This window comes from Crocodylus siamensis, chromosome 15 (genome assembly GCF_052110815.1).
Source record: "Crocodylus siamensis isolate JL-2025a chromosome 15, ASM5211081v1, whole genome shotgun sequence".
In the NCBI taxonomy this organism is placed as follows: Eukaryota; Metazoa; Chordata; order Crocodylia; family Crocodylidae; genus Crocodylus; species Crocodylus siamensis.
The window spans coordinates 54,635,120-54,658,414 of record NC_143409.1 but is presented as its reverse complement, the minus strand read 5'-3'; the positions used below and the strand labels follow the sequence as shown (position 1 = coordinate 54,658,414).

The following is a 23,295-nucleotide window of genomic DNA, read 5'->3' as shown; positions in this document are numbered from 1 at the left end:
ACGTGGGCAGCAGAGTGAGGGGGCTAGAGGGGAGGAAGCGGCTTCAGGGTCACACTGTGGGGGCCACAAGGTCACCTCAGAGCAGGGCAGGCCCCAGGAGGGGCAGCCAGCACCACCAGGGATTGCAGAACTGGCCCAAAGGCACGCGGGAGTTTGACCAAGGCTCAGTGGACAGGCTCTGCAGACACAGCCGCCAGGCGATCACACCTTGCCCTGTAGCACGAGAGGTGAGTCCCTGGGGCTCGGGGCCCTTTGCTGCCCCACAGCAGTTGGGGGAAGCCAGGGTCAGTAACTGGGGGCTGAGACTCAAGCCGCAGCCCCCTACTCATTCCAGTCCCAGCCACAGCCCAGAGACACCTGCCTGGGCCACAGACTGCAGAGGGGGAGGGAGGGAGAAGGGGGTCAGGGGCAGCAGGGAAGGGACCAGAAAAACGCAGGGGTGTAGAGCCAGGAAGCAGGTGGGGGCAGGATCCATGGACAGGTCTGTAGGGTCACACTGGTGGTGGCAGAAATGGATCAGGGCACTGGGATGGGGAGGGGCAGGGGACACCCCCGCTCGGCGGGGAAGGAGAAGGGAGCTGGGTGAAGCCTGGGACGGGGCGCTGGGATCTATGAGGGGTTCGGACCTCCTCGTTTCCCCAGGGTTGCTCTGGCTGGTGGGTGGCACGTCCCTGCTCCCTGCTCTCCGGCCAGGGAGGGTGGTGTCAGTCCAGGAGATTTCAATCAGCCCCTGAAATCACAGCTCCTGCTCCCCCATGGAAAGCCTCCCTGGAAATCACTGTTTGTCTCCAGCTTTGCCCTTGGCCCTTCAGTAACTTGGTCCAGACGGGGGAATGTGCACGGGGCCCACAGCCATGGACCGGGGTCCTAGCAGCCCCCCAGACCCTCTCCCTGGGTCTAGGAGGGGGCACCCAGCTGAGGCCATTTCCTGGGCCCCTGAGACAGCCTCATATGCCCAGACCCCAGGGAATGTCCCATCTGGAGTTGGCTAGAAAATGGGGAATGGTCTCGTGCTCATCCCCCAGACAATGGGCTTGTTATCTGTGACATGGATCAGGCAGCCATCTTGGGATGGGACAGGAATGAGGCATAAGACAAAATCTCCTGGGGGAAAGGATGACTTTCTCCCAGCACCCAGGATGACTTTTTTTGCCAGTGTCCTGCACCCACTAGCACAGCCCCCAAGTCCCCACAACAACTACCTCCCCCCCACTCTGGTCAGCACGATTGGCCATGGGGGACCACGGAGGCTGCTTCTCCTGGTGCCCCCACTCCCCAGCCAGCACTCTCAGGGGGGCACCAGCGCTCTCACCTGCCCCCCCTGCCCATCACCTAAGTGGGGGATGCTGGCTGTCAGGGGGTGCGTGTGCATCCCCCCTGCACCTCCTACACATCGCCACTGCTGCACAGCATAGGGCCCCTGAAACCCCAGGAGCTCTTCTGCACGGTAGCTGCAGAGGATGGGCATCTCTGACCTCCCATGCTTTCCTGCCGTAAACCTAATAGATGTCTACCATAATAAAGTAGCACACACTGATACCACTCACATTGTGGCCACAAAGCGTGGGCCATTGTGGTACAAAAAGGGCTTTGGACACTTTCTAGCTGGGCCTTTCTACTGCAGTGCAAGATTTTGGGGTGGTCTCTTTCTTTGCCCAGAGCTTGTAATACAGCCCCCTGGCATCAGTGCCTTCAATTCTTTCCTGAAGTCCTTGAGGAGATATTTCTTTCTTTAGTTGCATATTTTGAAGGTACCAAAAGAAATCTGAGCTTGAGCCTTCGTGTGGGGAAACAAAATTGATATCAGTTAAACAATAGTATCAAAATATTGGATTTAAATTTTAAAATAATCACCCCAGGCATAGGTACTGACTTTCATATTTGCTGGGGGGGGGCTAAGATGATGCCTCCCCACGCCTCCCTGAGTGTGGCGCAGCCTGCGCTGAGCTGAGCTGAGCAGAGCTCATGGGGAAAGCAGGGGCAGATGCAGGCTGCCCGCTGAAGGCTCGGGGCTCCCTGCCCTGCTACCCTCTGCCCAGGAGCCCTGCACCAGCCACACTGCCATGGTGAGGCTCTGCCTGCCCACCCAGCAGCAGCAGGGGATATAAATCCAAGCCACTGCCCCTGCTGCTGCTGGGTGGGCAGGGGGCACTTTTCCACGGCGGCATGGCTGGTGCAGGGCTCTCAGGCAAAGGGAACAGAGCCCACAGCAGGCAGCCTGCATCCACCCCTGCCACACACGCAAATCTAGGGGGCACGTGCTCCCCTGTGCTCCCCTCCCCAGGAGCGGGCACAACAGCAGGGAGCTGCCCTCTCACTCCGCCCTCTGGATGAACCTCCCTCACCTCTGTCCCACGCCCCGCCCCGCCCCAGGCCCCATGCACTGCCCCGTCTAGACAGTGCCCCCAGCCCGCGCCCCCAGCCCACTCCCCGCCTTACCATGGGGGCCTCAATCTGCCCTGCCCCACTGCCCTCCCACCGACTTACCTGCAGGCAGTTGGGGAAGCTGCTCTCCACTGCCGCCTGGGGCCGTACTCCTAGTCGGGCTGTGCGAAATTGCACTAGCCGTGACATTATAATGCTGTCCCAGCTCGTTTGGAGCTCGAAACAGTGACATTGGAATTTCATAGATTTCATAGACATTAGGGCTGGAAGGGACCTTGGGAGATCATCGAGTCCAGCCCCTGCCCAAAGGGCAGGAAGTCAGCTGGGGTCATAGGATCCCAGCAAGATAAGCATCCAATTTACTCTTGAAGGTGTTCAATGTAGGTGCTTGAACCACCTCCGCTGGCAGGCTGCTCCAGACCTTGGGGGCTCGGACAGGAAAGAAATTCTTCCTTATGTCCAGCCTGAAACGGTCTTGCAGGAGTTTGTGACCGTTCGACCTCGTCATCCCTTGGGGCGCTCTGGTGAACAAACGTTCCCCCAGATCCTGGTGGTCACCCTTGATAAACTTACAGGTGGCCATCAGATCACCCCTGAGCCTGTGCTTTTCCAGGCTAAAGAGTCCCATGGCTCTCAGCCTGTCATCGTAAGATCTGTTTTCCTGACCTCTGATCATGCGCGTGGCTCTCCTCTGGACTCTCTCAAGCTTCTCCACATCCTTTTTGAATTGTGGAGCCCAAAACTGGACGCAGTACTCCAGCTGCGGCCTCACCAAGGCCGAGTACAAGGGGAGAATGACGTCCCGGGATTTGCTCGAGAAGCATCTATGGATGCACGCCAGCATTTTGGTCACTTTACTAGCCGCAGCATCGCATTGGAGGCTCATGTTCATCTTGTGGTCAATGATGACCCCCAAGTCTCTTTCTTCTGTAGTGCTAACCAACGTAGCACTGCCGAGCCTATAAGGGTGCTGCAGGTTTTTCCTCCCAAGGTGGAGAACCTTGCATTTTTTGGTGTTAAACACCATCAGGTTCTCGTCTGCCCATTTGCTGAGCTTGTCCAGGTCAGCCTGGATCACCCGCCTATCTTCTGGGGTGGATGCTTTGCCCCAAAGTTCGGTGTCATCGGCGAACTTGGCCAGTCCACTCTTGACTCCAATGTCCACATCGTTAATGAAGATGTTGAACAGTATGGGTCCCAGGACAGAGCCTTGAGGGACCCCACTGGTCACAGGGCACCACGATGAGTGACTGCCATCAATCACAACCCTCTGGGTCCGACCACAGAGCCAATTTCCCAGCCAGCAGATCGTGGTGAAGCCAAGGCCACAACCGGCAGTTTGGCGAAGAGATGATCATGGGATACCAGATCCAAAGCTTTTCTGAAGTCAAGATATATGACATCAATCTCTTCTCCCTTGTCCAGGTGATAGGTCACCTGGTCATAGAAGGAAATGAGATTGGTCAAGCAAGACCTACCCGCAACAAACCCGTGCTGGCTATCCCTTAGGATATTAGCCTGGGCCAGTCCATCAAGGATGGCCTCCTTAATAAACTTTTCTAAGATCTTCCCCAGGATAGAAGTCAGGCTAATGGGCCTGTAGTTAGCCGGATCCACTCTCCTCCCTTTCTTGAAGATCGGCACCACACTGGCCTTCTTCCAGTCTTCGGGCACTACACCAGAGCGCCAGGAGTTTTCAAAGACCCGTGCCAGGGGCTGGGCTGTGACGCTCGCCAGCTCCTTGAGTACCCTGGGGTGCAGATTGTCAGGGCCGGCTGACTTGAAGGTATCCAGCTTCTCAAGGTGTTCCTTCACGAGGTCAGCATTTATGGAGGGTAGGGGATCCCCATCCCCTAGATCTCCCTGTCCCACAGCAGGCATGGGCGTCCCATGGGACTGATGAAAGACTGACGCAAAGTACCTATTTAATAGGTTGGCTTTTTCCTGGGCGTCAGTTGTCAGTTGTCCCATCTGGTTTAGCAGGGGTCCAACGTTGCCCTTGCTTTTCCTCCGGCTCCCCACATATCTGAAAAAGGACTTTTTGTTGTCCTTGATGCTTGAAGCTGGTTGGAGTTCAGTTGCAGCCTTGGCTTTCCTGGTTTGCTCCCTGCAGGACCGGACCAGCGCAGAATAATCCTCCTTGGAGGTGAATCCCATCCTCCATCCTTTGTAGGCCTTTCTTTTTAGCCTCAGGAGGTCCGCTAGGTCTCTGGAGAGCCAGGGGGGCTGCTGTGCCTTCTTGCTGCCTTTCCTCCGTGTTGGAATAGATTTAGCTTGTGCACTGAGGATCGCTTCCTTGAGAAGCAACCACTCTTCTTGAACTCCCCTCTCCCTGGGGTCATGGTCCCTGAGGGCCTGACCGACAAGCCTCTTGAGCTTGTCAAAGTCGGCTTTTCTGAAGTCAAGGACTTCTGTGTTGCTGACTGACTTGCCAGCTTTACGGTGGATGGTGAAGGTGATCAGCTCATGGTCGCTGTCACCCAGCTTCCCATTGATCACTAGGTTGCCGATTAGGTCGTCCCCTGTAGCCAGTACCAGGTCGAGTAGCGCTTTGCCTCTCGTTGGCCCACAGACTTCTTGAGTCAGGTAAAGGTCATCCACGCACGAGAGAAAGCTTTGTGACCGCTCAGATTTTGCTGAGTGATCTTGCCACGAGATGTCCGGGTAATTGAAGTCACCCGTGACAACCAAGGTCCTGGAGCAAGCGGCCTCAGTCAGTTCCCGGGCGAACTCCTGGTCAAGCTCGGGACTTTGAGTGGGAGGTCTGTAATAGACTCACACCGTTGTGTCCCCTGTGCCGAATTCCCCACAAATTTTTACCCAGAGGGTCTCTAGCTGTCCATGCCGGTCGTCAACATCAGCTTGCAGGGACATGTAGCTTTCCTTCTCATAGAGAGCTACACCCCCGCCCCTTTTGTCAACACGATCCCTCCTGTACAGGGTATAGCCCTCTATCCCCATGGTCCAGTCATGGGTGGAGTCCCACCAGGTCTCCGTTATCCCAATGACATCATATTTCTTTGCACTGAGCAGGAGGACGAGCTCATCCTGCTTGTTGCCCAGGCTCCTGGCATTAGTGTACAGGCAGGCAAGTGTGCCCTTGGGGGCTCTTGCCTTGCCCACAGATTGTGCCGGGGCTGGGGCAGGGGTGGGCTCCCTTAAGTGCCCCCTTAAGTGCCTTGGTCCGCTGGCTTTGCAAGGGCCGTTCAGCGGGCCAGCAGGGGCAGTCGTCCCCCCATCCCCCAGCGGGCTTAGTTTAAAGCCTGGTGGAGCAGGTCAGCCAGCCTGGCTGAGAAGAGCCTCCTCCCCAGGGGAGAGAGGTGGAGGCCATCTCTTCCCAGCAGCTCGCTGCCTCTCTCGCCAAAGAGTGGGCTGTGGTCGTGGAAGCCAAAGCCTTCCCAATGACACTAGCTCCGCAGTCTTTGGTTCACCGCATGGATCCTCCTCAGCCCATAGCCTGAGACTGGGAGGATCGATGAAAACACCACCTGAGCTCCCAGACCCCTAAGCCCCGCTCCCAAATCCCTGTAGCGCCTCATGACCTGGCTGGGGGTGCGCCGAGCCGTGACATTGGTGCCCACATGAATAAGGAGCATGGGGTAGGGGTCTGTGGGCCGGAGGAGCTGCGGGATCCTCTCCGTAATGTCCCAGATGCGGGCCCCCGGGAAGCAGCAGACTTCCCGGGCTAAGGGGTCGGGGCGGCAGATTGAAACAAAGGGCTTTGAAACAGCCTTGAAATGAAGCCAGGGCAGTAGAAACATTTTGATAGTTTTGAAATATTTTGAATTCCAAAGGTGAAGCTGGGCTTCCCTGCAGAGAAACAGAAAGTAAGGAGAGGGAGAGGGAGAGGGAGAGGAAGGAGGGGAGGACACAGTGAGGAGAGGAAGCTCCTGCGGAGAGGAAAGGAAGGCTCTGTCACGGCTTGGCTGCCTGAGATGCTGCTGGTGGGACTGTGCTAGTGCTCGCTACATTATTATTTGACCCGTTCTTATTTAAAGTGGTGGACCGGGCTGAAGCATTAGGGGAGGAAGAGACCTCATTGGGGCACGCTACCATGTCATGTAGAGGCCCCAGCGCCAATGAGGGCACGCCTTAACACACGTACCAAGTCACATGTCATGAGTTTTGCTTGTCAGCAACTTGAGGGGCAGTTTCCCAGAAACCCCTGCACTTATCTCCTTGAAGCTTGGCAGGTTTCATGCCCTCAGAAAGGGCTACCAACCCTGCCATTTTCATCAAAATCTGCCAAAACATGAGAAAGTTACAGGCAGTTTCATGATTCCCCATTATAGCCTATGGGCCAAATGTCAAAACAGCAAAACGGTTTTGACGAAGCGAAATGGAACAGTGCTTTCAAAATGAAACAAAATTCGAAACAAAACACTGTCCCATTGAAATGGTGAAACAGAAGTCGAAACTCAATGGTGCTGTTTCACACAGCCCTAATTCCTAGCCACGTGCATATGTGTGCATGTACACATGCATGGAGTGTCCCCTGCGTCCTGCTTTCCGCAGCCCCTTGCAGGCTGCAACGCTGCCAGCCTGCAAGGGGAAACCTGCTGTTTCCTGTGTTTTTCTGTGGTAAATGGAAAATCTAGATCCCTGCATGTTACTTGAAATCTGGAACAAATGCTGTCCAAAAGTCACGCAGCTTAGGACAGGGACTTGATGTTCCCATTTTAGGACTGTCCGAACCAGTAGGAATAGGTGATCACCCTACCCGCTTCCCAAGGAGGGGCAGGGACTTCAGGCCCCCACATACTCAGTACCTATGACCCCAAGCCTAAAGCTGACCACACTTCCTGGCCTCTGAGAGCTTGACATTGCCTGTCTCTGGTCCTAGTCATTCCAACAGGGGAAATTTTGGGGGGCAGATCCTGTCCAGGGAAACCCCAAGGTTGGGGTGAAGAAAACAGAAAACAGGGGTTAGACAGTAAAACTGGAGACCAAAGTCTTTCCCCAATAGGAGGAACACACTTTTCCAGCTCATTCTCTCTCTCTCTCTCTCCTTCCTCCCATCCCCGGCACCAGTGAAACCCAAGCTGAAAGTCTCCCCAACAAAATCAGGGGCCCTGGGCCTCCCCGGCATACTGGTTTGCTCTGTGATGGGGTTTTAGCGGGATCAAGGTGAAATGGCTGAAGAACGGGCAGGAGGAGATGGCCGGAGTGGTGCCCACGGAGCTGATGCGGAACGGAGACTGGACCTTCCAGCTCCTGGTGATGCTGGAAATGCCCCCCCGGAGCGGGGACGTCTACACCTGCCAGGTGGAGCACAGCAGCCTGCCGGGCCCCGTCGCCGTGCTCTGGGGTAAGAGCCTGGGAGTCATGGAGCAGCCCCTGAAAGCTTGGTGGTGGGGCTCTCGCTCTGTGTAGCCCCTCAAATGCTGTCTGGGGTCAGAGCCCCTGCCCCACCCCAGGAGCAGGGGGCAGGGGTGTCAGCAGGATGCAGGAGCCCAGACTGAACTCTCCCCCTCCGGCTCCTGTCCCCACTGAGGCGCAGTCAGACTCAGCCAGGAGCAGATGCTGATGGGGGTCGGGGGCTTTGTGCTGGGGCTGATCTCCCTGCTGCTTGGACTACTTGTCTACCTGAAGAACAAGAACAGTGAGGGGGCAGGGTTGAGGTAGGGATGCTTCTTTCAGCAACAACAGAGCTGGGGGATGCCAGGGATGAAGAGCATCTGGGCCTGGCTGCAGATTCCCTCCAATTCGTCCCCAACAGGATCTGCTCCAGATTCTGGCTGGGGCATCTTAACTTCTCCTCTTCCAGGGCCAGGAATGGGTCAGACCCTCCCTCCATCCTCTGAGCACACAGCAGGGTCCACGGCGAGGCCTCGCTGCTGGGAGTCTGGGTTCTGGCAGGATGCTCAAAAAAGCCTGATTTAGTTTAACAGATTGGAAGAAGAGACATCCGTTTCGCTCTAATGACCTCAGGGTGAACAATACACGATCTTCTGATCCTTTGGACCATTTTCTTGTCCAATCCCTTGTGTTCTTTAAACTGAACGTATAATCCAGCAGTTGTGCACATCCAATGAAGTTATATTTGGTTTTGCTTTCAGCTGAAATGCAACAACATAGAGCTAGACCTCAAGCATATTAATAATGCTCCTGGTTTCTTTTTACAACAGAAAAAATATGTATCTTGCTCTACGTAGTGGTGCACTGCACCAACTGCACCCCGTTGCTCAAAGTCTCAGCTCCATCCATGGCTCTTTCCACACCCCAAGTCTCGTTAGATACCGCTGACTCCCTGCAGCCACTCGTCCTCAACAAGCGCAATTACTACTTAAAGTGCAAGCTTAGTGCTCGGCCAAGAGCTACTGCCAACGTGGCTGAGAGGATTCATGCAGGACTCCACCGCTGTCCCAGGCAGCAGCTATCTTGGAAGCCATTAGAGCCCAGCATCTGCGTGCTTCTATTCCTGCCTGTTTCTAGTCCAGCAGAGAAAAATCAGCCTCCCTTAAGACACACACTTAAATTTTTCAGGACCGACTTGAAGGTGCAGGGGAAAAGGGACATGAGGTGTACAATACGTACGGGAATACAGTGGGAACCAGAAGAGCAGGAGGATTTAGGGCAGGGAGTGGGGCGCTGAGCCCACAGCACCCAGCTCCCCCTGCCCAGGCTCTGACCCTGTTTCTCTTTGCTTTCTAGGGCGCCCTGTTCCCCAGACTACAGGTAATTTCCATCTCCCCTAAGGGCCCTGTTAAACCTGCCTGCCCCCACACTGACCACGGGCTGCACGGGGTGTCCAGAGCGGGACTGCTCCTGCCCCTTGGCCCACCACACCTGCATGGAGTGTGGGGCCTTCTCGACTCTGAGCTGCTCCCAAGGGAAGAGTGTCCTGGGTCCAGGCAAAGTGTTTCCCCTCCTGGAGGCTCCACATATTTTCCTGCACATGGCCCTGGAGTCTACCAGAGAAACCCACAGCCTGGTGTTGCTTTCTCTCCCCTCTACCCCTGCAGGGCTCCTGAGCTAGAACCTGAGGTTTTGGGACCTGCATTGTCCACCATGACTCTCCAGCCACCGTCTCCTGGGATCTCCCCTGCTCCTGGGGGTGGTGTTGCACTCCGCATCCTGGCCCAGCCACCAGCACTCCTTGGTCTCTGCTCCCCACGCTCTCACCAGCCCCATCTTGACCTAGACCCCCTCCGGGGAACTCTCACTCCCCATCTCCACCTGCAGAAGCCCCAGGGGCTCATTTCCTTTATAATCTTTTCCCTTCTCTACCCATGTCCCCAGACTTGGTGTCACCAATGCCCTTGGCATGTGGGGTGGACCTTGACCTGAGACTCAGGGGAACCTGGAATAATTCCCCTTGGCTGTTGACCTGATACCTGATGACCTTTCAAACAGCCTTCTCCCCTTCACCCTTGTTCTTTGCTAATTTCCACCAAAATGATAACCTCCCTTGGTGCCATCAGGAACAGCATATCAGAAAAACACGACAGGAATGGAAGGTTTGATGTTCCAGTGTGCGCCCTTTCTCCTAGGGCTCCTTCAGATCTGCAGAAGGACCTTGCTGGGACTTGCCTACAAGTTATGTCTGGACGTCCAGGATATCCTGATGGTCCAGTTGTGGTAAAGGAGGGGGGTACACCCAGGGATGCATTATGAGTTGTGGCTGAGCTCCCACCATTACAATGGCTAGAGTCAGCGCTACCAAGTCCTCATGTGGGGGTGAGGATATATTGCTTTATGTCTTGCAGTTATCACTTTGTATTCAATAAACTCACTGAGTGGGTCAGTGTGTGCAATGATTCCTCCTTCTGATGGATGCCCTTTCTCTAGAGAAAACACACAACAATTTCCCTGTGGATGGAGATCTCTCCCTGCTCCTGGGGGTGGTGTTGCACTCTGTATCCTGGCCCAGCCATCAGTGCTCCTTGGTCTCTGCTCCCCACACTCTCACCAGCCCCATCTTGACCTAAACCCCCTCCGGGGAACTCTCATTCCCCGTCTCCACCTGCAGAAGCCCCAGGGGCTCATTTCCTTCATAATCTTTTCCCTTCTCCACCCATGTCCCTGGATTTGGTGTCACCAATGCCCTTGGCATGTGGGGTGGAGATCTTAGTACCCAGCCTAAAACTTCTCTTTTGGCATCAGGGTACATGGCCAGTGAAGATGGACCACTGAGATCAGGGACAGAGATCACAAAGTATCACCCATCTTGTGTCATATTCCACACATCCCAAAGAAGACACAGAGAGGAAACAGCGGGAGAAGCAGAGCGGAAAAGAAAAAGATTTCTGCAGAGTTGGAGACTGGAAGACTGTGGGCTTAACTGCTCAGCAGTTCAGTGGGTGGGAAACTGGATACAGGGCAGGACCCAGCAAGTTCTCATGAACAGATCTGTGTTGTCCTGGCAAGACGTGGCCAGCGGTGTCCCTCAGGGGTCTGTGCTTGAACCAGTGCTTTTCAACATCTTTATCAATGATTTTGATGTAGAAGTGAAAAGCTCGCTGGCCAAGTTTGTGGATGACACCAAGTTATGGGGAAGCATGGCCATGCCAGAAGATAGGTTGCAGATACAGGCAGACCTGGACAGGCTGGAGAGCTGGGCAAACCAGACCCAGATGAAGTTCAGCACTCAGAAGTGTAAGGTGCTCCACAATCCCCAGCATACCAACAGGCACGGTGGCAAGAATTTGACTTGCACCATGGCAGAAAGGGACTCAGGGGTGGTGATCAACCATGGCATGAACATGAGCCATCAGTGCAATGCTGTGGCCAGAAGGGCAAACAACATGCTGGCATGCATCAGCCAATGCATCTCATGCAAAACTAAGGAAGTGATGCTCCCAAAGTGCTTCGCACTGATGAGCTCACAGCTGGAGCACTGCGTCCAGTTCTGGGCGCTGCACTTCAACAAGGATGTGGAAAAACTTGAGAGGGTCCAAAGAAGAGCCACCTGTATGATCAGGGACTTGCAAGACAAGCCATATGAGGAGAGGCTGAGGGAGTTGGGCCTCTTCAGCCTACAGAAGAGAAGGCTGAGAGGGGACTTGGTAGCAGCTTACTGCTACATCGCGCAGTACTTCAAGGGCTCAGTGAACAGCTGTTCACTAGGGCACCCCTGGGGAAGACCAGGAGCAATGGATACAAACGCCTGGAAGACCGCTTCAGGCTCAATTCCAGGAAAAACTGCCAGGGTGTCCAGACTATGGCATAAGCTCCCTCCAGAGGTGATGCAGTCACCTACCTTGGAAATCTTCAAGAGGAGACTGGACGGTCACCTCGCTAGGGTCACTTGACCTCAGTTGTCTTTTCCTGCCTAGTGCAGGGGGGCTGTGCCCGATGATCTACAAGGTCCTTTCCAGCCCCTCACAATCTATGAACCTGTCTACAGCCCAGCTCTCCAAAGAGACCTGCAAGGATTTCCACAGTTCAGCCTTCCTGCTGCTGTTCCAGCCCTGACTGTTGGACACCGAGAACCGCCAGAGCTTGAGATCCAAAGGCCACGAACCTATCTTAGCTGGATACTGAAAAGCCTCCCTCTCTCCAGCTCTGTCACTCCTGGCATTCATCTCACTGATGGGCTATTTCTCTCAGGTGCCTTTACTATTGCGGGATGTGTGACAGGGAGCTCCAGACAGAGGAGCAGTGACCAAGAATGGCTTCCCACTTCTTTACCAAGGGAAATGGATGCCTCAGTGGTACCTGTAGAAAGTTGCTCTCAGCTGACTTTAGGGAGGGAGATGGGGTGGAAGGGCAAAGGTGATCCCCTGGCATGGAGGGTGTAGCAGGGCACTGGGGTGTGCCTGCTTGCTTAAGGGAGCAAGCAGGCTGAGAGCCCGCTAAAGGGGGCTAATGAGAGACTCGCCTGACCGGACGTGGGCTCATGCTGGAGCTCTGTAAGCCCAGAGCCTGCACCAGTCAGGCAGTCTCTCCCCAACAATCATGAAGTAAGGGGCTCCTGGTAGCAGAGCAGGGGTCCTCCTGAAGCAACCCCGATTTATCTAAACCAGGGTTTCTCAAACTTGGGAGGTGCACCAACATGTCAAGGGAGGCGCCAGCTGTGAGTCTTTTTTTTTGACGGGAGGTTGGATGAGTTGAAAAATAAAGTTATATATGTCAGACGTATTATATTTTAAAATAAGGCAAAACAACATGTTGCTTATCCACTGTGATATGTCAGGAGAGGGATGGGAAAAAATATAGCTCATGGGCTGAATCTGGCCCACCAGACTATTTCATTCAAGTCATGGGTGGGGGCCCACCAAGACCCACCCACTCCCACCAGCACGATGTCTTCCAGTCCTCATGTGCGGGAGGGCCCCAGCCCTGGCCAGCGCGCACAGCTTCCGACCAGGGCTGCCGCTGCCACCACACAGAAAACTGCTGAGCTTCCCCAGCCTCCAGCAGCTCCTTCTCCTCTCACTGCTGCAGCGCTCCAGGCAGCAGGCAGGGAAGTGACAGTGGGCGGGGGAAACTGAAGCTGGGCGGGAACACAGTGTGGGTCTGGAGCTCGAAGCCTGGGGCCCAGGACCAGCGGGGCGGTGGGAGTGCAGAGCCCAGATAGGCCCAGTTCCATTGTGCAGGGCTCCCTGCAGCTCACATGCAGCTCTTGGGACTTGTGCGCTCCTGGGAGGAAGCCCCACACGATGGAGCCAGCAGCCTTCCCCACGCCCTGCTGCTGCATGCAGCTTGCAGGACTCCAGCAGAAGTGTCAGGGAGCCACGCGCAATGGAGCCAGGACAACTGAGCCCCACTCCCTGCTTCCCGGTGCGGACCCAGGAGCTGCACGGGGCGGGGAGAGGGGCTGGCCACTGGTTCCATTGCACAGGGCTTCCCCCCCGTGACGTGAGAGCTCTGAGATCTGCACGGGAGCTGCCGGGAGCCCCACACGATGCAACAGGACTGACCTGGCCCTGCTCTCTGCCACCACGTGCAGCTCCCAGAACTGGCCGGAGCCACATGCCACTGGGGAGCTCCACCTTCGCAGGCCATGAGTGCCCCAAGGGCTGCTGCTGCTGCTGTTGCTGCTGCCATGGCAGGGACTGTGCACCCCATACCCATATGCACGCCCCCACCACAAACACACACACTCCACAAACCCCATACCCACAACCTGCCCCACATACATGCACACCGTTCCCTACCCCACACACATCCACAAACTGCACACCCTCACCCAACGGCGCGCACACACACACACACACACACACACACATCCCTAACCCCACAACCCCCTACACACACAATAAACACGAGTAAGACTTTATTTTGAGCTATGACAGTCACCTCTATATACACTGTGCAAACACCCATAAATCAAGACAAAATGTTGTTTTGATTAAATTAAAAATATATAGTATATGATTTTTTTTCCAGTTCTAAGGATGGTAAACCTCCCCTCCTCCCAAAAGGAGTACTTCTGAGGGCAAAAGTCTGGGATTAGGTGGTGGGACTTCCAGTCCCAAGATGAGAGCTCACCAAAACTCATTAAGTGGCCCTCTAGCTGAAATAATTGCCCACCCCTGCATCAGATGCACATTGCATTGTTTTTCATAAGTCAACTTACAAAGCTCAGCAGTGCACTTTAGCGAGAGACAGCTTAAATGAGAAGTGGAACGTTTTATGACAAAGGGAGAAAAGCATACCCCCCATGCCAAAGAGGGCACAGCAGCAGAGGTTCCAGCAAAATGCAAAGGTTGAAAATATGATGAAGCTTATTTAAAGTTCGGTTTTACCTGAAGCAGGTCCAGCGATGCAGTGAGACCTCAAGGTGCTGTATGTGCCCAAGTACTGGCAAATGACAGTACGTGGCCCTCCAAGCTACACTGTCATCTTGAAACAAGACACCCTACCTTAGTATCTAAACTCAGAGCTTTTTCAGAAGAAGCACAATGAGTTAATGGGACCCCCCAAAAAAGTTGTTGAAGTGTACAACACTTAACATGAAGGCTACTGGGCTTTGACCATGTGGCTTTGCACATTGCCAAGCAGGCAAGGCTCACGACATGGGTGAGCAACCATTACTGCCTGCTGCAAAGGGTATGTGCTGCATGAGGACAGGGCAGAATGCAGCATCACAACTAGAGGTGATCCTGCTTTCGAATGACAGTTTTAATCCATATCGTGAAAATGGCCACCGACGTAAAAGAGCAGTTCTCAGCCAGTGTTCATCAGAGCCCATATTATTCCATGCAGATAACTGAGTCTCCAGATATACCAAATGCTAGGCAGCTACTGGCATGTGCTCATTTTGCTACAGCAACAGAATTAAGGGAGGAATTTCTGTTTTGCCATCCTCTCCCCAAACGAGCACTTGGTTTAGAGCTTTTTAAACTGTTAAATGCTTTTGTCCAAGACACAGAACTGGACCGGGGAAGTTGTTTTGAAACTTTCAGCAATGGAACAAGGTCTGCGACAGGATGGCATCACGGGCCTGTGACAAGTGGCCCCCACAGCAGCCTGCAATCATTGTGTGATCCACAGACAGGCAGCGGCTGCTAAGAAGATGCCGGAGGGGCTCAGCAATGTTCCCTCAGTTGCAGTGCAAACTGTAAACTATAGAGTTGTACCCAGCTAATTCAAGAATTTCGGACAATTTATGTGAAGAGATGGAGGCAAACTTCACACAGCTCTTGCTACGCAAGGAAGCTCGTTGGCAGTCCAGGGCAAGGTACCAACAAGACTATGTGAACTACACAATGACATCCATATTTTTCTTACTAATAGCACCCCCCCATTTCTACAGTATTTCAGTGACTTTCATAGGATATCTTTATTGTCATATCTGGCTGACATATCGGAGTGACCGAATTCTCTGAATGTGTCAGTTCAGGGATGAGATGTAAATGTGTCCATTGCTATTGTTGGGGTACCAGGAGTCATTAACAAACACTGAACGGTGGTCTCTACACGCGCGGCAGGGATCTGTTGGCATGTTTTCAACACTGGAGGATGTTGTGCAACAATGCGGTGATCTGTCAGTTGACTGTATCCAGGACGTAATGGTTCAGCGCTTAGGAGGTCTGCAGCAGCAGGTTTGTGGATACTTTGCTCAAGTGGGAAAAGCCACATGTAATCAGTGGATCAGGAACCCATTCATCTTTAAGCTGATCCCCACAGACATGCTGTTCTCAAAAGAAGAGGAAAACCCTTATCAACCTGCCAAGCAAGCAGGAACCACAGCACACATTTTCACAAAACCCAGCTGCAGATTTTGGGTTAGAGGTGGGACCTGCGTTTCCTGAGTTAGCACACCAGACTTAAAGCGCTCATTTCTTTTGTTTCCACCTCCCCATGTGAGTCAGGCTTCTTGGCGCTAACTGCAATCAAAACAAAGTATACGTCTCAGCTTTCTGGTAAAAATAACTTATGTCTCTTCCTCTCTATGCTTCAACCTGCTACTTTGTGCAGCAAGGCAACACCGCCCCTCCCCTCCCAGATAAGGTAGGACTGATCGATTTTATACTGAACTAGCCTATAGGTGTTTAGTGTCATGTTTCCTGAAGTGTTTAAGTGACATTTTAATTTAACTGCTTCCATTTAGACTGCCCGTGAACTGAAAACAAATACTTCTGAAACTCAAACTAATCTTTATTGATCAAATCCCATCAACATTTTATTCATTTTGTGCCACATACTGGCCTACTATTTTAAATTTGTTATGTCGTTTTAGTTAACTATGGGGAGGCATGGTCATTTTGTTCATAGCTAAGTGAGGCTTACTATGGCAACATTTGAGAACCCCTGGTTGAAACAGGTCTGCAGGCCTGGGAATACACGCAAGTTCCCTGGGCAGAGAAAGACTGGGCTTTACAGGCAAGTGGCCTTTGTTTTATGTTAAATCTCTAGAGGGCTTGAGGTGTCTGCCAGAGCACTACAATGCTGCTGGTTTATTTAAGTCTCACTGGTAGTTTAGCCTTAAGCCCTGCAGTGAGAGGCTCCAGGCCTACTTAGAGAACCAGTAACCCAGAAGCCCACTAACTGGGAGTGGTCCAGTAAGTGGTCAAGGAGTCTAGGAAAAGGCTGAGACCTGGACCAGAAGTCCTACATGCCTAGGGAAGGGCTGAGCAGGGCCAGAGGGTCCACAAGCTCAGAGTGGGCTAAGTCAGATGAGAGCGTCTGAGAGCCCAGATGAGGGGCTGCATGTGGGACCAGGGGTCTAACAGTTTCAGAGGGAGACCACGCAAGGGACCAGGAGGTCCAAGGACCCAAGGAGCCCAAGTGTGCAAATAGGTAACATCACAGAGAGAGAACACCCGTGAGGCATGGGGCATGGTGTAGGGAAGGAAAGGAGCTATGCATTGACCCATTAAGGCTACAGGTGCCCAGGAGGGGCACAGATACATATTGAAGCTTCATACTGGGGTTAACCTGGGGGCTTCATACTGGGGCTAAACTTCCTGGCTCTGGGACTGCTCATCTACCTGAGAAACAAGAAAGGTGAGTGGGACTGGGGTGGGACATGGCACCAGGGCTTCTTCTTGCAGCAACACAAGGCTGGGCAATCCCAGGGCTGAGGGGCATCTGGCTGGAGATTTCCCACACTCAGCCCCAGCAGCAGTTGCTCTGGAGTCTGGCTGGGACATCTTAGCTTTTCTCTCCTGGGACCAAGGAGGGGTCAGGCCCTCCCTGCTTCCTGTGAGGGCACAGAAGGGGATAAGGGGAGGCCTTACTGCTGGGGGCCTGGGCACTGTCGGGATGCTCAGAAAGGCCTGATTTTGTTTTACAGATCAAAAGAGGAGATGCCCATCTAACTCTAATGACCTCAGGACAAACAGCACATGATTTTTAGACTGTGTGGACCATTCCTCTGCCCACTTTCTGTGTTTTCTAAACTGAAGATATCATCCAGCAGTCGTGCACATTCCAGTAAAGTTAGATATGGTTTTGCTTTGATCTGAAATAGAACAATATCGTGCTAGGTCTTGGGTGTATTAATAATGCTTCTGGTTTCTCCTTACTGGAAAAAAAAAGTGTTATACATGGTGATGCAATGTAGAAGCTGCCCTGTCCTTCTCAAAGTCCTGGCTCCACCCCTGGTTATTTCCATAGCTAAATTTGCATCAGAGTTCCCTAGAGCCGTCCACTCACCCTCGACCAGCTCAATTGCTCCTTCAAGTGCAAGCTCAGTGCTCAGCCAAGAGCTACTGCCAATGTGGTTGTGAGATGGTTAATACAGGACTCTGCCCCTTCTGCAGCCATTAGAGCCCAGCATCTGCATGTTTCTATTCCTTCCTGTTCCTATTCCAACAGACAAAAATCACCCTCCCTTAAGACACACACACAAGTTTTTGCAGGGCTGACTTGGAGGGGTAGGTGTAAGGTACATGAGACATGCAATACATATGGGAATACAGTGAGAACCAGAAGAGCAGAGGGATTTAGGGAAGGGGATGGGGCTCTGACCCCACAGGCACCCGCTTTCCCTGCCCAGGCTCTAAGCATATTTTTATTTTGCTTTCTACGGCGCCCTATTTCCCATACTGCAGGTAATCTCCATCTTTCTTAAGATGCTGGTTCAACCGGCCTCCCCACCATTGGCAGATTAACGCACGAAACTGCGGCTTTTGCTTCCCTGACAAGGAGCAAGCTCCAAGTGCAGTCACTTCACCGATCAGGGTAGGGGGAACCTGTAAAATTAAAGGTGCTGCCACACACCTTGCCAGGAATACAGCTCAGCAGCCAGCACCCCACAGGTAAGTCTGTGGGGGGCAAGCGTTGGGGGAAGGGAAGGGGTGTAGGAGTACAACGGGAGGGTGTGGGGTAGGGGCAGGGATTGGGACAAGGACTGGGACAGGGGGAGGCACTGCCCAGCCAGGGTCGTTAATGCAACACCAGGGCTGAGAATGGGATGAAGCAGTGGGCAGCTCATCCAGGAGGCACAGTGGGGCATCTCCCTGCCAATGTGCACACTCCTGGGAGAGGCATGGGGGGCATGTGCCCCCTTGGATTTGTGTGCAGGGCGAGGGCGGGCTGACTGCGATGAGGCCAGAGGCTGTGCCGGCCTCTACCCAGCAGGGGAGCTGGGCCAGGCCTGGGCTCGGGGTGGACAGCGGCGGTGGCTGCACTGAAACGGGTGGCTACAAGGACACTATGGGGAATTTTGAAGTGGCTATAGCTCCCTAAGCCCCCCCTCCTCCCCCTGCCCCACAGCACTGCCCCTGCTCAGGGCACTCCATTTTGGTTTCCCAAGGGAAAGACAGCAAAGCAGAGTACCTTAAGCAGGGGCAGTGCTAGGGAGGTTGGGGGGCCTATAGCCACCCCAAAATTCCCCATAGCCCCCTCTAGCCACCCCTCCCAGTGCCACTGCTGCCTGTCCCACTGAACCCAACCCACTCGGAGCCCCTGCCCAGCCTCCCCACCAGGAAGAGGCCAGCACGGCTCTGGCCCTGAGCCCCCAGTGGACAGCCTGCCCTCACCCTGACACAAATCTTGGTGGGCACATGCCTCCCCTGGGGGTGCACGCAGAGGCAGGGAAATGTCCCCCCACCCCCTCCTCTCATGCCATGCCACCAGGATGACCTGCCTGTGGCTCTATCCCACTTCCAGCCCCAGGGTCACATTCATTGCCCTGGCTGGGCAGCACCTTCCCATGCCCTTGCCCCACTCCTTCCCTCACCATGGGGGCCTCAATTTGCACCCCCTACATGCCCCTTCCACCCCACAGACATATTGGCCAGACACTGTTCTCCAATCTGCCCAGCTGCATTCCTGGCCCCATGCATGCGGCATTTATCAGTGACATTAATCAGATACACTGGCCAAAAAAAGCTGAGAGCTGATAATGCTAATTTTATCAGTGCCGATCCGATATGCGACCGATATTGGTGCCCCCCAATTTTGTGTTTGCCCAGGGCCCCAATAAACCTTAATCAACCTCTCCTCCCTCCATGCTGGCTACAGGTCACATCGGGCATCCAGAGAGTGGCTGCTCCTGCCCCTTGGCCTACTGCACTTGTATGGAAAGTGGGGCCTTCTCAAGTCACCTCAATCCTTGGCTCAGGCCAGTCCCTGAGCTGCTCCCAAAGGCAGTGTCCTGGGTCTGGCCAGAGCATTTCCCCTCCTAGAGGATTCACATAGAGTCCTTGTGGAGGCCCTGGAGCCTAACAGAGAAACTCCTTTATCCACCAGCTGGTGCTGATTTCTCTCCCCTATCTCCCTGCAGGGCTCCTAAATTAGGTCCTGAAGCTTTGGGACCTGCATTATTCAACATGATTCTACAACCAGTGAATCCTGAGATCTCTCTCTACTCCTGGGGCATGACCTTGCACCCCCTACCTTGGCCCAGCCACCAGCATTTCATGGCAGTAGGTCCTTCCCTATCCCTGTGTCCAGTCCCTACACTCTTACCTTCCCCATCCTGCATGAGACCTTCCCTGGAGCAAACCCTAACATCCCACCTCTACTTGCAGAAACCCCAGGCACTCATTTCTCTCATAGTACTTTTCCCTTCCCTACCCATGGCCCAGATTTGTTGTCACTATTACCACTGCCTTTGGGATTGGGGGAACCCTAACCTGAGACTCAGGGGAAGCTGGAATGATGCCATGAGCTGTGATACCTGCTGCACGTTCAAACATCATCTCATCCGGCACCCTTGTTCTTTCCTGATTTCCCACCAAAATTATAATCCCCCTTGGTGCCAGTAGTAGAAACCTATCATAAATGTGACAGGAATGGAGGACCCAGTTGAGGCCCAGACTTTCCAGCTTGCTCCCTTCCTGATATGCTACCTTCAAAGAGAAAGGAGGAAGCAAGGACTGGCCTATAAGCTGTGCCTTGATGTCTGTCTTGGTGGTCTGGGTGTGGGAAAGGATGGAGATACCACTAGGGGTGCATTAGAGGGTGTGACTGGGCTCCCACCATTGCAATTGTTACAGCAAGCTCTACCAAGCCCTCATCTTGGGTGGGGATGTATCTCTTCATGTCTTGCTGAGCAGACATGAACTTTATATTTAGTAAACCAATTGAATTAGGTCAATATGTCCCATGAGTCCTCCTTCTGATTGATGTGCTTTCTCTGGGGACAACAGAGAGCCCACATTTTCCCCGCAGGTGGAGGTCTTAGTGCCCACTCTCCATGTGGCAGACAGAGTATAGAAAAATATATTTCTCTAGAGTCCAAGCTGACCATGTGCCATAGAGCAAGGCCTCTTGGAAACACAGTGCCTAGGTAATGTGGCATCCAGGAAGACAGTCCAACTGAGGCAGCAGGCACATCCTGATGCCTCAGGACAGCAATAAGACTACGGCCAAGACTCTCTCAAGTTTAGTAGCAAGGTTGTTACTGCTTTACTGTAAATAGGACTTCAGATAAGGTCCCATTGGTCACCAGCCTCTTTGATGGTGCACTTTCAAACCTTCCTCCTAGTTGTTTGCTAATTTCCCACCAAAATTATAACCCCACCTTGTGCCAGCAATAGAAGCACATCAAAGAAACACAAGAGGTCCCACTGATGGCAGCTTGTTCCATCTAACTCCTGTTCTGCCATGCGGCCTTCAAAGCCGTAGAAGGACCTGGCTGGGACTGGCTTATACGCTTCACTTTGATGTCTGGGTTGTTCTGATGGTCCAGCGGTAATAAAAGAGTGGGATATATCTAGAAGTGTCTTAAATGGTGTGACTGAGCTCCCACCATTGACATATGATCATCCCTATGCAAACCATTCCATACAAATCCATAACCTAACCTCTTACTAAAACTATCATCAACCCCGACCCAACTCACGATGACAAACATGCTAACCTGCCACTGATGCTGCTTGACCAACTTGTCACAGGAGAAGCATTGGAGGGGACCGGGTCCCTGCATGAAGGTACTTATGGATGGGAGATGGGGTAGGAGAAGGAAGCTCTCTGACCATCCTGAGGAAGGCAGAAGAATCAACAGTGGGGAATTGAAATCAGGTGAATCCAGGGCTGAAATTACACCCACCTTCTGAGCAGCAAACAAGTAAACACTGGAATGTCTTTATCGGGGAGAGAAGGAGGTACTTGCTGGAGTCTTCACAATGTAACTAGAGAGGCTTGAGCTGAAGCACGTGGAAGGGACACCATGTCACTCATGCCACTGGCTGCAAAGAATGGACTTGACTGTCCGGAAGGCCCCATCCACCATTGTACAGTTTGGAGCCTTTCCCATGGAATAGGGTCCTGTAATAAAAGATATATTTATATCCAGTCCCAGGGAGAGTCTGCAGCCCATGGGGCTTGAACTAGGTGGCTGGGATGAGCTTCACCAACCTTGGCATCAGTCAATCCCTGCCTCTTAGTGGCCAGAGGTGTCCCAGTTCTGCCTCCATCACCCCAACTCACTTGTCCCACTGGCAGGTGGATGCCTGCAGGCATTAGGTGAGAATGTTTTTCCACATCTAGGTGATGTATATTTTTCCCCTCCTCGTTCCTCTTGGAAGCTCAGAAATCAGCCACAGCTGGTGATGGGACCCAGGCAGGTGGGACCAGTGCTGTGAGCAGGCATAGAGATGATAGGATGGAGGGTCTACATCACATACTTAGGGGACTAGAAGGATTTCCCCAAGCCATCAAGCCCAGTCTCCCACAAACAGAGCAGCCATTTACACAAGAATCCCTCACAAATCACCCCTTGAGACCTCACAAACAACTACAGGGCATGCAACCAGACATCAAAGATACCCTCCCAAATAACACAGGACAGAGCCAGGAAGATGAGGGCTCTGCCAGTGCCCAGACCCTGCAATGCATGGGGAATAAGTAGTTAAGTAGTAGTATGACTGACAACCATCACCAGGCTTGGGGCAGGAAGTCATCCTGGCAGGCCATTGTGGGAGCTTTTGGCATCCCCTGTAACACAGGGCACTGCCTCTTGCTGGGTATGTGACCCCTAATCAATACCCCCCATAGATAGTGCAAGCAGATATGGGGAATCCTTTGGTGTCTCCTGGTCTCTGCCTTGGCCAGCCACAGCCTGGTCTCCTGGGCCTGAAATGCTCTTCTCTAGTACAACTCATTGCAGAAGTAACACAAAGATCCCTGGCTGGTGTTACCTGGAAGCAGTATGGGCTAAGCAAGAGCCTCAGGGCAAATTCATTATGGTCTCCAAAACTAATGGTTACATGTTGCTTAACTCACACTAAGGACACTTAAAATGTGAACATCCTCACGTTAAATGTTACTAACTCATGTGAAGTGAACCCTGAGCTTATCAAAGTGACACCACTTCAGGCAAAACTTAACGCTGGGCTGTGCTACCCAGCTCACATTATGGTCACTTCAACTCATGTCAGGGTAACTGCATTGAGCTAAAAAGAGCAATTTGCAGTATTCCAGGATCCCAGGAGTCAGCACTTCCAGCCCTCTCTCCCCACAAAACAGGGATAAAACCTAGATGTCTTGACTCCTAACCACATGCCTGCTCTCCAGCCCTCTAATGGCAAGTCAGAGCTGTACAGGCAAGAAACCATATTAACCCTGAACAGGTGACTGCTCACAGCAGTCTATCATTAAGGTTGCTTAATGTACCACAGATTTAGTATGGTCTAGGTATAAGCTGTAACTTCACCATAAGGCTTGTTTGTTGGTTAGATCCACTCAGAAATGTAACAGGAATGTAGAAGACAAGCTAGGAAGCCTAGGGGTTGCCTCCAAGACTGAACTAACTAAGAACTGTATGATATATGTACTCTCTATACGTACACAGATATTGGGGGGTGGACTGGATGACCTCCCAAGGTCCCTTCCAACCCTAATTATCTATGATTCTATAGATCTTGTCAATCAGGGTGAACCTTCCTGGGAGACCTGGAAGCTGACAAAACTGTCAAGACATACAGAAAATGGAGTAAACCAGCAATGCACCAATATGCAAGAGCAAGGGAGAATACTTAGCTGTGTGTACATGCATTAGCCTGAGACTGGATGCTTCAACAAACCATGTATGTCTAAAGATATGTTTTCAGGAAAACTTTGGATTTG

The 23,295-nt window shown here is 52.9% G+C and overlaps 1 long non-coding RNA gene and 1 pseudogene across 1 annotated transcript; both read left to right on the top strand.

The window, feature by feature from the left end:
- The first annotated feature begins 6,439 nt into the window (after positions 1-6,439).
- Positions 6,440-9,364, top strand: LOC149852940 (DLA class II histocompatibility antigen, DR-1 beta chain-like; annotated as a pseudogene).
- A 6,316-nt stretch (positions 9,365-15,680) lies between these two features.
- LOC149852939 (uncharacterized) lies at positions 15,681-20,993 on the top strand. Its single transcript, XR_016439335.1, has 3 exons — positions 15,681-15,786; positions 17,072-18,038; positions 19,508-20,993. It is a non-coding gene; the product is annotated as an uncharacterized LOC149852939 (long non-coding RNA).
- Positions 20,994-23,295: the final 2,302 nt, after the last annotated feature.